This window comes from Cervus canadensis, chromosome 3, assembly GCF_019320065.1.
Source record: "Cervus canadensis isolate Bull #8, Minnesota chromosome 3, ASM1932006v1, whole genome shotgun sequence".
NCBI classification, from domain to species: domain Eukaryota; kingdom Metazoa; phylum Chordata; class Mammalia; order Artiodactyla; family Cervidae; genus Cervus; species Cervus canadensis.
In genome coordinates this window covers 18,846,708-18,860,298 of record NC_057388.1, presented here as the reverse complement: position 1 = coordinate 18,860,298, position 13,591 = coordinate 18,846,708, and the positions used below count along the sequence as shown (strand labels likewise).

General features: G+C 39.7%; 1 pseudogene; it reads left to right on the top strand.

Moving 5' to 3' along the window:
* Positions 1 to 5,746: 5,746 nt before the first annotated feature.
* Positions 5,747 to 6,551, top strand: LOC122437748 (annotated as a pseudogene).
* The last annotated feature ends 7,040 nt before the right edge of the window (positions 6,552 to 13,591 follow it).

The following is a 13,591-nucleotide window of genomic DNA, read 5'->3' as shown; positions in this document are numbered from 1 at the left end:
ACAAGAACAAAGACCCTGTCCATTTCCCTGAAACCTTAGTAATTCATTATCACCTTAATAAGGTTTGCCATATATGTTCATGCTGTCTATATTATTATTAACTTAATAATTTTCTTTAAAGTGACTTATTTTACTTAAATCTATACAAGAAATCAGTTCAGAGCCTATTAAGCCTACTCTTAATAGACTGTAATTTTAAAGAAATTAATATAAGAAAACAAAGTAACTGTATTAATTAATAGATTCCATTTGATAATGGCTATGGCCCTGATGATTCTGAAGTTGAATAGAATACTCTTTCCTTATTTAAAGGCGGATATCACAAACTGTTTGAGAAGTCTTGAAGACTACAAAAAAAAACCTGGAACTTTCCATATAATCAAAAGAACCACAGAGTGATTTGTTTTGTAACATGATGTCTCAATACAAATTATGATCACCTTGGAGAACAATTTAAACTCCACTAAAATGTGTTCCTTGGCTATAAGGATTTGTCCTCCTGTGAAATCTTTTTCTTAGGTACAAAATATTCTATACAGATTACTTGTATTGTGAAAGTAACTCTCTATCTTAAGTGACCTCACAGGATAGGAAGTCTTTTCCTGAGGTATTAAGACTCTAAGTAGATTATAATGGAAGAGACCCACTGGGCTCAGGCCTCAAATCTCTGAGATTTTAATAAAAGGGAAAAGTAAAGAGAGGCAAAAGTAAGGAGAAAGAACATTTAACTATTTTCACAACTTCAAATCAGCTAGAAAGTTGAAATAGGATAAATAGCAATTCTCAATTTCAATTTATAAAACAGTTTAGTTCAGTGGGTAATTAATAAATTCTTAAATAATTAGCTACTATAGTCCCAAATTAAACTCCATTTTAATTACTTAACTGAGGTGTGACAAATATTACATACGTGTGTTGTAAATTATTACCTCATTTGAGAAGAAAAATAAATCCAAGCTGGAATTACTGTTAAGGGGGAAAACACTGTCACTGCTGTGCTGGATAGTCTTTATTTGCTCAAATAGAAACACTCCTTACTTATCTCCACCCTACTCCGCATTCTGAAATACTGGACTTGCGTGGATTACATTAACAAGCTCCCTTGTCCTCTGACATTCTGTTCAGTTGGGTAAGCCCAGCAGAAGTTTAGGGGAAGGGAGGAAAATGAGATCTGAATGTACGTTTTCTTCCTGGCTTCCTTTTTGTGGAGTGAAATGTGTTGGCAAGCCCCTTGACTAAAGACCTCAGCTCCTCTTGAGGAATTTCTCTCAAAATAGCCCTTTTTGTCTTTTAGTTCCTTCTGTCCTAAGGGTGGTGTTAGTGCCATGATTCACTAGTCTCAGGTGCAGCATAACTTCTTGTGGTTTCCCTATACTTTATCCACATGCTTTTCAAAAACAGTCATTTTTTTAAACACTCCTCAAATTACCCAGTTTGGATGTATTACTTTTATTATTTCCCTCCTAGGCTGCTGACTAGCTCAAACAGCCATTTATCTTCTCAAGAACTTCAGTGTTCTGGGGCCAAGTATTCAGCACATAAAATTAATCTTTCATAAGAAGACCTAGTTTTAAAATGACATTTTCTTGTAATTGTTTTATATTTCAAAGGAAACAAACACTCTGCATTGTTATTGAAAATTTTAGTTCCTGTTCTCTATTTCATCTTACAGTTTTTAGGAGGATAAAGGTCATAGACTAAAGCACAAAAAATTCAAAAATACCTAAAATGCATTATTTGATTGAAAGTACAAAATAAACTGGAAAATTTTATATATATAAAAAAATTTGTAAGCATTGAAAAGCTACCGCTCAGGGCTATTTATGATCCTTGAGAGAAGAGAGAAGGATGAGGTGCGCCCTACACTCATTGGCTTTTTCAATGAGGCATTTTCCAAACTGTTAGCCAGGAAAATAGAACACAGTCAGAGAGTGCTGTTTCACTGGGTGGAGAAAGCAAAGATCAGAGTTCTGGGTTACATAACCGGTTGGGATTAGAGGATCAGAGTACTAAAGAGAAGAAGACCAACACAAGGAGGCCAAAAATATGCATTAAAATTTCCCTCTGGGAAGGGAACACTCTTACACTGTTGGAGTGTATGTGGAAATGTAAATTGGTACAGCCACTATCGAGAACAGTATAGAGGTGCCTTAAATAAAAACAGACCTACCATATGACCCTGCAGTCCCATTCCTGGGTATATATCTGGAGAAAAACATGATTCAAAAAGATACATGCACCCCAATGTTCACTGCAGTACTGTCTACAATAGCTAAGACATGGAAGCAATCTAAATATTCACTGAGAGAGGAATGGATAAAGAAAATGTGGTACATATATACAATGGAACATTACTCAGCCATTGAAAAGAATGAAATAATGCTACTGCAACAACATGGATGGACCTAGAGAGTGTCATGTTGAGTGAGGTAAGTCAGACAGAGGAGGAGAAATATCATATGATATCCCTTATGTGTGGACTCTAAAAAGAAACGATGCAAATGAACTTACAAAACAAAAACAGACTCACAGACTTCAAGAATGAGCCTATTGTTGCTAGGGGGGAGTGTAGCGGCAAGGGATAGTTAGGGAGTTTGCAATGGGCATGTACACACTGCTATATTTAAAATGGATAACAACAAGGACCTACAATATAGCACATGGACCCCTGCTCAGTGTTATGTGGCAGCCTGGATGGGATGGGGGTTTGGGGGAGAACGGATACATATATATGTATGGCCAAGTACCTTTGCTGTTCGTCTGAAACTATTACAACATTGTTCATTAATCATCTATACCTCAGTACAAAATAAAAAGTTTAAAAAAAATTTTCCCTCTGGTCTTTGGCCAACTCATAAAGTTTGCATGTTTATTATGAAACACTGGGAGATATAGCAGAGAATAGTGGTTGGGATACTAAAAGTTTGAGTAGAGATTTTAGAAGCTTCACAAACTGGATTTTGGGTCCATTAGAATAGAAATTTTTTCCAAACAGGGTTTTTCATCTCGAAAGGTCAGCCTTGCAATTGAGGACAAAAAGCTAGGAATAAAAGGATAACTAGCATAAACCAGGACTAGAAGTTCTTAAATTAAGCCATTCAAAGTAGGGGCTGGTAATTTACTCCTTGCCAGAGCAAAATATGACAAATCTAGAGGAATACATACTATCATTAACTCCCACATAAAATAATTCAAATGTTTAATATACAATTATAAATTACTAAACAAGCAAAAAACAACAGGTAGTTGCTGATATTCAAGATGTAGGTTCAAACCCAGTAATGATAAAGGAAATGGAGTTGCAGAGAAGGACTTTAAAATTACCATGATTAATATATTAAAGATAATAGAAAATAATGAGGAATAAAAAATGATTTCCTTTTTAGAACTTTAAAGTCTATAAAATTATCTTAATGGACACTTTAGGACAACACAACAGCAAAATATAGTATCTGAGACTAACAACTTATTGAATAATTTTAACAGCACACTGAACAGAGGAGAAGACAAGATCAGTGAGTATAGAGACTGTTGTCATGCTAAGTCTTTGCGACCCTGTGGACTGCAGCATGCCAGGCTCCCCTGTCCTTCACTAACTCCCAGAGTTTGCTCAGATTCATGTACACCGAGATTCAGTGATGCTATCTAGCCATCTCATCTTCTGCCACCACTTCTCTTTCGGCCTTCAATCTTTCCCAGCATCACAGTCTTTTCCAATGAGTTGGCTCTTCGCACCAAGAAGCTAAAGCACTGGAACTTCAGCATCAGTCCTTCCAATGAGTATTCAGGGTTGATTTCCTTTAGGGTTGATTGGTTTGATCTCCTCGCAGTTCAAAGGACTCTCAAGAGTCTTCTCCAGCACTATAATTTGAAAGCATCAATTCTTCAGCACTCAGCCTTCCTTATGGTCCAACTCTTCCATCTGTACATAACTACTGGTAAAATCACAGTGTTCACTATCCAGCCTTCCCTGGTGGCTCAGATGGTAAAGAATCCACCTAAAATGCAGGAGAACTGGATTCAATCCCTGGGTTAGGAAGATTCCCTGGATAAGGGAACAGCTACCCACTCCATATTATGGCCTGGAGAAATCCATGAACTGGATAGTCCATGGGGTTGCAAAGAATCAGACACGACTGAGTGACTTTCCCCTTGACTATCTGGACCTTTGTCAGCAAACTGATGTCTGTTTTTTGATGTGCTGTCTAGGTTTGGTGTAGCTTTCCTTTCAAGGAGCATTTCAGGGCTGCAGTTACCTTCTGCAGTGATTTTGGAGCCCTAGAAAATAAAATCTGTTACTGCTTCCACTTTTTGTCCTTTTATTTGCCATGAAGTGATGGGACTGGATCCCATGATCTTAGTTTTTTAAACATCGAGTTTTAAGCCAGCTTTTTCACTCTCATCTCGCACCCTCATCAAGAAGCTCTTTTAACCCCTCCAAAAAAGTGTGGGAGATCGTCTCTAAAGCTGTGGCCTTCAGAAGTTTCTCCTTTTCACACTAGGTCTGCTTCCCACAATTCATCAAAAGTGACATTTAAGTGTTTCTACCAGCTTGTAGCTACAGCAGCTTCTGTCCCACGAAACTTTATCTTATCTATGACGTTTTACGTTTACCTGTCTCTCCAGATTTTGGTCAGTGGTTTGCCAGTTTCCATCCCTGTGTTGGGAAGATCCCCTGAAGAAGGAAATGGCAACCCACTCTAGTATTCTTGCCTGGGAAATTCCATGGACAGAGGAGCCTGACAGGCTATAGTCCATGGGCTGCAGATCCACACATGACTACAACTAACACTTTCAATTTTCATTTTGCCCTGTAACCTCAATTCTTTGATAAGCCCACGATAAGTCACTGACTTTCAGATTTTTTCCCCATCATTTTTCTTATAAGGGTAAGAATGACAACTTCTAATTTCCTTACATGTCAGAGTTGAAACTGGAAATCTGAATACATCTTTAAATAAATATTTTTATTTTATAATATTAGTATCTCTTTTTCAGAATTTATCTCTTAATCCAAAACTAAAATGTCCCTAATATCAAATAAAGAGACATTTCTCAGAATGTCCCTTTTATCTTTTTCTTTTTTTGTTGTTTTTTGAGATTCAATCTCATCCAAAGGAAATACTATGTCTATACTTGATTCTTTCATATGTCTCTACTACAATTTCATATGACAATCTTCTCAATAATGCATATTTAAATTTAAAAGAACCTGGAGCTGTATTTTAAATCACATACAAAATTACTCCAATATTGGTTGCAGACTAAAATGTGAAAGCTAAAACAAACTAGCCTCGACGTTAATACAAAGCAAAATATATCATTGTAGTATAAAAATAACGAGATTTGTTAAAATTAAGAACTTCGGTTCACTAAAACAAATTATTAAGAGAATGAAAAATAAGACAAAACGGAGAGAAATAACCTCAATATACAGGTATCAACAAGCTCATATCCAGAACATATGAAGAATTCCTATTAAATGAGAAAGAGGTCATTCAACTGTTAATGTTAATACTTCCTAAAAGAGAGAATATCAAAGTGGCCAATAAATATAAATAAAAAGATCCTCAAAAAATTAGTTTTCAGAAGGTAGTGGGGCCGGGGCTGGGGCAGGTGTTGGGGGGTCCAGGCAGTGGCGGGCGGTGGCCATGAGGAGTCCCGAGTCCTCTGGGCTGAGAGTTCTCCTCTCTCCCCTGCCGCGGAGGCCGTGAGGGCGCCAGGACCCGAGCTGCGTAACATCGCGATGGCTGCCCAAGGAGAACCCCAAGTTCAGTTCAAACTTGTTTTGGTCGGTGATGGTGGTACTGGAAAAACTACATTCGTGAAGCATCATCTGACTGGTGAATTTGAGAAGAAGCATGTAGCTACCTTGGGTGTTGAGGTCCATCCTCTTGTGTTCCATACCAACAGAGGACCTATTAAGTTCAATGTATGGGACACAGCTGGTCAGGAGAAATTTGGTGGACTGAGAGATGGCTATCATATACAAGCTCATTGTGCCATTATAATGTTTGACGTAACATCAAGAGTTACTTACAAGAATGTGCCTAACTGGCATAGAGATCTGGTAGGAGTGTGTGAGAACATCCCAATTGTGTTATGTGGCAACAAAGTGGATATTAAGGACAGAAAGGTTAAGGCAAAGTCAATTGTCTTCCACCAAAAGAAGAATCTTCAGTACTATGACATTTCTGCCAAAAGTAACCACAACTTTGAAAAGCCCTTCCTCAGGTTTGCTAGAAAACTGACTGGAGTTTGTCGCCATGCCTGCTCTTGCCCCGCCAGAGGTGGTCATGGACCCAGTCTTGGCAGCACAGTACCAGCACGATTTAGAGGTTGCTCAGACAACTGCTCTCCCGGATGAAGATGATGACCTGTGAGAAAGTGAAGCTGGGGCCCAGCGTCAGAAGTCTAGTTTTATAGGCAACTGTCCTGTGATGTCAGTGGTGCAGCGTGTTTGCCACTTTATTATATAGCTAAGCAGAACATGTGCTTAATCTTTGGATGCTGAAGGAGATGGATGGGCTTTGGAGTGAATGTGGCAGTTTTAAATATCTAAAAAAAAAAATTAGTTTTCAGAGGACTACAAATTAAAACTACTCCATATCCACCAAAATAGGTAAATTTAAAAATATCAAAAGACAAGAGGGGAAGGTGTAGAGCAAATTGAACTTTTCCTGGTATTAGCTCTGGGAAAATATCTACCTTTTCCAACAAAAGCCAAACATCATCTTTCACCTACCAATTTCAATGAAAAACAACTTATTACTGATACACCCAACAACCTATATGAATCTAACAAACTTAATGTTGAGCCAGACACAAGAGTATGTGATGTATCAGCCTATTTACAGGAAGTTCAAAAAGAAACTAAAATGGTGGTAAAATCAGGATGGTGGTGTGTGTAGGGGGGAGAGCACTGTCTGGTTAGGGACAGGAGGGAATCTTCAAGGAAGACTATAATGTTTTGTATCTTGATTAGGGTAGTGGTTACATGAGTGAATCAATGTATAAAACTATATCAACTGTATCTTCACAATATGAGCACTTTATTTTGGGTAAATTACATCTCAATTTAAAAAAAAAACACATTCTCACTTCCAATCAACTGAAATCAATATAGGGTTGAGATCTTTGCTCCTCGAACAATCAATTTTTCTGTCCTGCTGCACAGACCAAATAGAAATATTATCTTCAAAATATAAAGCATATTTTTCTTTAAAGTTTAAATGTTAATATTTAAAGTTTAACTGCTAATATCATTTTCCATAATAATAACATTAAGGTTCCTTTTGATTGCTCATGTTGTAAAAAACTGAATCTACCTTCTGCCAAGTTATACAGAACCATCTACTCCATTTATTTATTTAATTACTTCATCAAATATTAAGAAGTGGCAGTGTGACACTAGTCAAAGATCTAAAGCAAACACATTTCTAGGTTGAATGGAAGTTTCTGCTGCAATGTAGTTCTCCAACTAAAATGTCTAATTTGGTGGTCCCTTCATTGACTAGTGACAAGTACTTTAATTATGAACAAAAGATCATAACTACCAGTTAACCCTTTGTATATAGTTTTCCTTAAGTTTTCAGAATATTTGCTTAGTACTAGTCAGTGAATTCCAGCTAAACAATTCAGCAATAATGTAGCAAACCAGGAATATAGAGATATTGAACAAAGGGAAGTTTACATTAGTTTAACAGAAATACAGTCTGTACACAATATCAATTTTCATCTTGGGCATTTGTATTAATAATGACGGATCAGCCATTTGGGAGTGATTATAGCAGAAAGCTCCTTCTATTAGGAATCTGGCACCAACACTATTTAATTACAGAGCACTGGCTGAAGCTTTTAACTTCCTTCTACATACAAAGTAAAGTGTTATTTCCAAAGTTATTCCATTCTATTGCTTAGAGAAAGTTCCACAATAACTTCTTAATGTACTATATAATGACTTCCCCATAGTAGTCACTTATATAGGTGCACTTATTAGAAATTTAATCAGCTTTTCATTTTATGCATGGATGAGTGCTTTGCTAACTATGAGGAAAAGAGAGCCATTTTGCTATATGTGGCAGTGGTGCAGTGACAAAGAATTCACCTGCCAATGCAGGAGATTCAAGAGGTGCAGGTTTGATCCTTGGGTTGGGAATATCTCCTAGAGTAGAAAATGGCAACCCACTTCAGTATTCTTGCATGGAAAATTCCATAGACAGAGGAGACTTGTGAGCTACAGTCCATGGGGTCACAAAGAGTTGGACATGACTGAGCATGCACGCACCCCCTACTTTGAGAAAACATCGTAGCTGCTGGGTGGGGCTTCTCCTTAAACTACTAGTGCAGCTCTGGAATCCTCATTACTTCTCTTTCATGTCCCTAGGCCTAGACTTGTATTAAATCACCAAATATTAGGGAGCAAGCTAGCCAGCCTTATAGTGGTCATAGATCACTGTTATAATTTACATAACAAATGAAAACCTCTTTAATAAAATGTGGTTTTCTGTTCCCCCATTCCCAGTAAAAGAAAGAAAAAGAAGACATCATGGTATGCATTAGATTTCTCCATTCTCTCTCCCCTTTTCATATATAGCATGAAAATATTTTATATTTTGATTAGCATAGAGACTGACTACATTATGCTCATTGCTTGGTGTCTGGTTATAAAACTCCTCATCTAAACCAGTAATTTCTTCTCTGCTGCTGCTGCTCCTAAGTCGCTTCAGCCGTGTCTGACTCTCAACCTCATGGACTGTAGCCTCCCAGGTTCCTCTGTCCATTGGATTCTCCAAGCAAGAATACTGGAGTGGGTTGCCATGCTCATCTCCAGGGGATATTCCCAATCTAAGGATGGAACCTACCTCTCTTATGTCTCCTGCACTGACAAGTAGGTTCTTTACCATTAGTTCCACCTGCAAAGCCCCCTAATTTCCTCTCAATCCTATACAAAAAACTGTACCGTGGAAAGTGGTGAGGGCTCTGTTACATAATTAGATCCAGCTTGTCCAAACATAAAAGATACAAAAAACAAAACTACAAACTGTTAAATAAAATATTTTCTACTTTTGTTAAAAAACAGATATAGCTTTACAACAAATTTTTTTCATGGGGTAAAGGAACAGGAAAATTAATAGCACAATTTCAAAATTGGTTTTATTGCTTGACAAATAGCATGATAAAGACAGGGAGCCTGGAAGTGAGCAGCACAACTCCACAGGCCCCCCAGAACACCGCCCCTGTCCCTGCTGAAGGGAACAATACGAAGCAGCTGGACTGTGGGCCTCTCAGGAGAGCTTGGCCTCCAGAGCTCAAGCTTGCACCTCTCTATTCTCTAATCAAAGCACAAAACTTTCGTTTGCTTTTGAATCACTCAGTCTTTTTCTACTGGCACAGTGATACCAGGCAGGAAGCCCCCACTTGGAGATCCTAAGCACCCATTCTGTCCTAAAGTTGCAGGGGATCACTCTGCGGGGTCATCATACTCAAGGGAAGAGGCTCTTGAGCCCCAGCCTTCACAGAAACAACCTGGGGCAACAGACTCCCCTTGAGTATGCATGTGAACCTCTCTCCGACCTGAAGCTTCTCTTCCAGAACAAAACCCAAGTGTGACCAGGGATACTCAGGCCACAGCAGTGAGTCTCAATGTCAGGGGACACTTGCCTACAGGTAAAAGACCTAGATACCTTCACTTTAAGGAAAATATGACATATGACCATTATTCTGTTATTATTTGGGCCATGTATCTTAAATTGTCTGATGTCCTTTGTCTCCAAAAGATAAGACAAAAAAGTGGTCGCTCAGGGATACAGTAAGTTCTGGCTGAGGCCTCGGGACCATCACACATATCTAAAGGCAGCTGGGGGAAAGTCGCGCCGCTCCACTGGGGTGATGACAACGTCTACACTCAACAGGAAGCACTTACAGAAAACAACCTGTGCCCCTCAGCGCCCCGCAAGAATGAGGAGCAGGGCAAAAGGCAGAAGGGGGATTTGTCACTAGGAAAGCCCATTAATAATACCCAGAAAATAAAAATAGAACGTGAGTGAGAAAATAAAGTCTAACCTTTTTCTCTCTTCCTGTTGGCTTAGTCTGGTTTCATTTGCTCACAGGAAGCCGTGTGCAGAGGCCTCGCACCCAGCACTTCAGATCAGAGTTCTCAGAGCGCAATGGCGACCCCTGACACCTCAGTTCAAGATGGCCGCAGTGGGCGGTGCTCAGAGGTGCTGCGCCTGCGCCGCCGGGAGCCTCGGCAGCCAATAGCACGCCCGGACCAATCTGCAGGAACTCCGCCCCTCCCTGCTAACAAGGCGATCACACCAGTCAGTCCTCAAGGAAATCAACCCTGAATGTTCTCTGGAAGGACTGAAGCTGAAGCTCCAATACTTTGGCCACCTGATGCTAAGTGTCGACTCATTAGAAAAGACCCTGATGCTGGGAAAGATTGAGCGCAGGAGGAGAAGGGATGAGGGGATGAGATGGTTGGATGGCATCACCCTGCTGACAAGACCCCTGTAAAGGATCCCCGCAGCAGCCTCTTAGGGAGAGCACATATTGTAAAGCAGGGGCTTGAGTCTCCATTCCTTGATCAAAAGAGGAAGCTTTCCTTTGTCTGGAAGAAAAGAAAGAGAGGAAGAAAGGCAGGAAGGGAGAAAAAAGAAAAGAAAAAGTAATATGTTTTCTCTTTATGCCACCTGCTGCCTGCATGCTAAGTCACTTCAGTCGTGTCAGACTCTTTGCTACCCTATGGATTGTAGCCTGCCAGGCTCCTCTGTGCATGGAGTTCTAAACTGAAGTGGATTGCTGTGCCCTTCTGACCCAGGGATCGAAACCGCATCTCTTGTATCTCCTGCATTGTCAGGTGGGTTCTTTACCACTAGCGCCACCTGAGAAGCCCATGCTATCAGGTACATTCTTGGACTTTTCTGCCCACATGATGAGCTCAGATCCTACCTCCAAGACTCTTTTTAAAAACTCTTGGAAGAAGTCTGAGTCTGAGGCAAGGTTTTAATTGAGACTTTTCAGAATTTTCTGTGTTCTACAACTGAATATGATGATGGCACGTCCCCTGCCTCCAGTTCTCCCCACTCCACCATCCAGTTTTCCCCCTTGGTTCTTCCCACCCCAGTATCACTTCACACTTGAGGGGTCTCCAATGCCCACAAGGCACCCTCACAGCTAGGATCCATAGACATCTCTGCTAACAGCTGTCTCTCTAACCCTAGGTTCTAGAGAGGAAGACGTCCACTGTAAGCAGGTCAACAGGAAGAGAGACTTCAGGAAAGAGCTCCCATAGGGATGAAGAATGGGCTCAGGGATTGTAGAACAGACAATCCAGAGTCCCAGGTACCATGGTATGGTTTAGAAGGTGGAACACCATCTCTGGGTGGTCACATCCCCTTGGCCCTATGGGCTGTGACACAGAAAATGGCAGCTTCTGCATTTGCTGGAGTAGACACCCCTCTTGTCCAACTCTAAGAGTTGTGTTGATCCCAGTACTACTGGACTGGGACTTCCCTGGTGGTCCAGGGGCTATGACTGTGCCCCCAGTGCAGGGAATCCAGATTCAGTCCCTGGTCAGGGACCTAGATCCCACATGCTGCCACTGAATTCACAGGCTGCAACTAAAAGTTCGCATGTTCCGACTAAAACTCCCACATTCTGCATCTAAAACCATCCTACTTGAGGTAGTTTAAGAAGATCCCACATGCCACAGCAAGGATAGAAGATCCTGAGTGCTGCAACTAAGACCCGGCACAGGCCAATAAGTAAATGCATACATAAACAAGAGAATGGCTATCTTAAAAACGTACTACTGGAATGACGAAATTTAGGAGGTTCAACAGGGTATTAGGATGTAAAAATACTAACTGTGTACAAAACATCAATGTTGTAAAGAAAAGGCAGAACATTGACAAGAATACTCAGTGAATAGAAAACAATCCTATGACCGATGCTTGCAGGCCATCACGTCTGGTCCTGGACAGAACACAAAGCATGCGGGTTTTGTATTAAGGTCCTCCTACCTCTCTTCGTCCCTTCTTCCCTCTCTCAGGATGAGGAACCTGTTCAAAACCTGGTGCAGTGTTGTCCTACTCAGAATTTCCTCAAAGAGGTAACCTTACTCTTTTTTCCTTTCCTCCTCACCCCTGGAAACACCCTGGGTCTTTAAAGAATGTGATGTCAGCTCAGTGAAAGGGAAAAGGCAAGGTACTCCCTTCCACAGCGTTCTCTCAGAGGAGTTTTTATAGACAATACTCACTGGAAGAAATGAGTCTTTTGTTGGTGGAGATCTGGTATTAGAGGAAAATTTGTTGAAGAGACTGTTTGGGTCAATGCATTTTGTGCATAGCTACCTCAGTGGAAGTTAGGGATAATATCAAAATCACAATGGTGCATTTTGGAAAATATGATGAAGATAATAGGACTGTGAAGATATATTTTTTAAACTAGGAATATTAAAAGTACTATCACGTTGCATAAATTATGCTGGTGATGGAGGAGAAGATGGAAAGACAGATGTATGAAAATAATGTGTACAATTTCTACTAGGAAATAAACAGAGAAAACATCATTATAATTTCTTCAGCGTGGAAAAAAACAACTAAAATCTTAGGTGTCTCCTTCCTAAGAAAAAAATAGCAAGTGTTTCTTCAGACTCTTTTCAGACATTTAAATCTTAAGGGTCTATTCCAGATTTTCATTTTTCTATTTTACAACCTAGGAATGACTTTTTAGAGATGCTATTAATGACTCCATTCTCTTTCACTAATATGAAATTATAATTATTTCATTGGAAATCACTACTATATATTATTTTATATTTTATTTCTTCCATAATTTTGTTCATATATTAGTCTCATACAGTACCTACCTTACAAGACATTATAAGATAGGAAATTACCAAGAGAGATTTAATGTAGAAATAACAATGGTATATGGTGTCCCTACCTATTCATTTGTGCTTACATAACTTTGGAGGTGCTCAAAGGGTTCCACAAATATTGAGTCATTAAAGCTTAGTACTCCTGTGAGGTGCACTTGGCTATTATCATTATAGTTTATTATTATTCAGACAAATCAAGTGTCCCCTGGAGTGCTGCTGAATGGCTCCTGCAGAAAGCGTTGGCTTTTTAATATTCAGTATCTGAGAGTTCACATTTCAGCTTTGTAAAATTAGCTCATTTTTCCTAGGATTGTCTCTTGTGAATTACTGGCCATTATCCACTTTGGATAGTGGAAAGTAGCATAGCAGAAATAGGGCTCACCCAGCTTTTAGCAAGCCTTCTAGGTGAAAGGCCATCTTGCTTCCTTCCAGAAATACTGGGTAGAGATGAAGTAGTTGAGAGATGCAAAGTAATCAGTGCATGGTTTGCTTCCCAACACCATTTCTCGTGAAGAGAGAAATAGAGCTAGTAGCACCTGGAGATAGTATCACCTGTTCTATGCAGCCCAGGCCACAGATCTGTGGTTTGCTTTTTGGGTTTTTTGTTTGTTTTTTGTCACCACATCCCTTGCCTTGATTTACTTTCTTCCTGTCTCCATACCCCTAAGAACTGAACGACATGCTCTGATTCATCTCTGTGTTCAT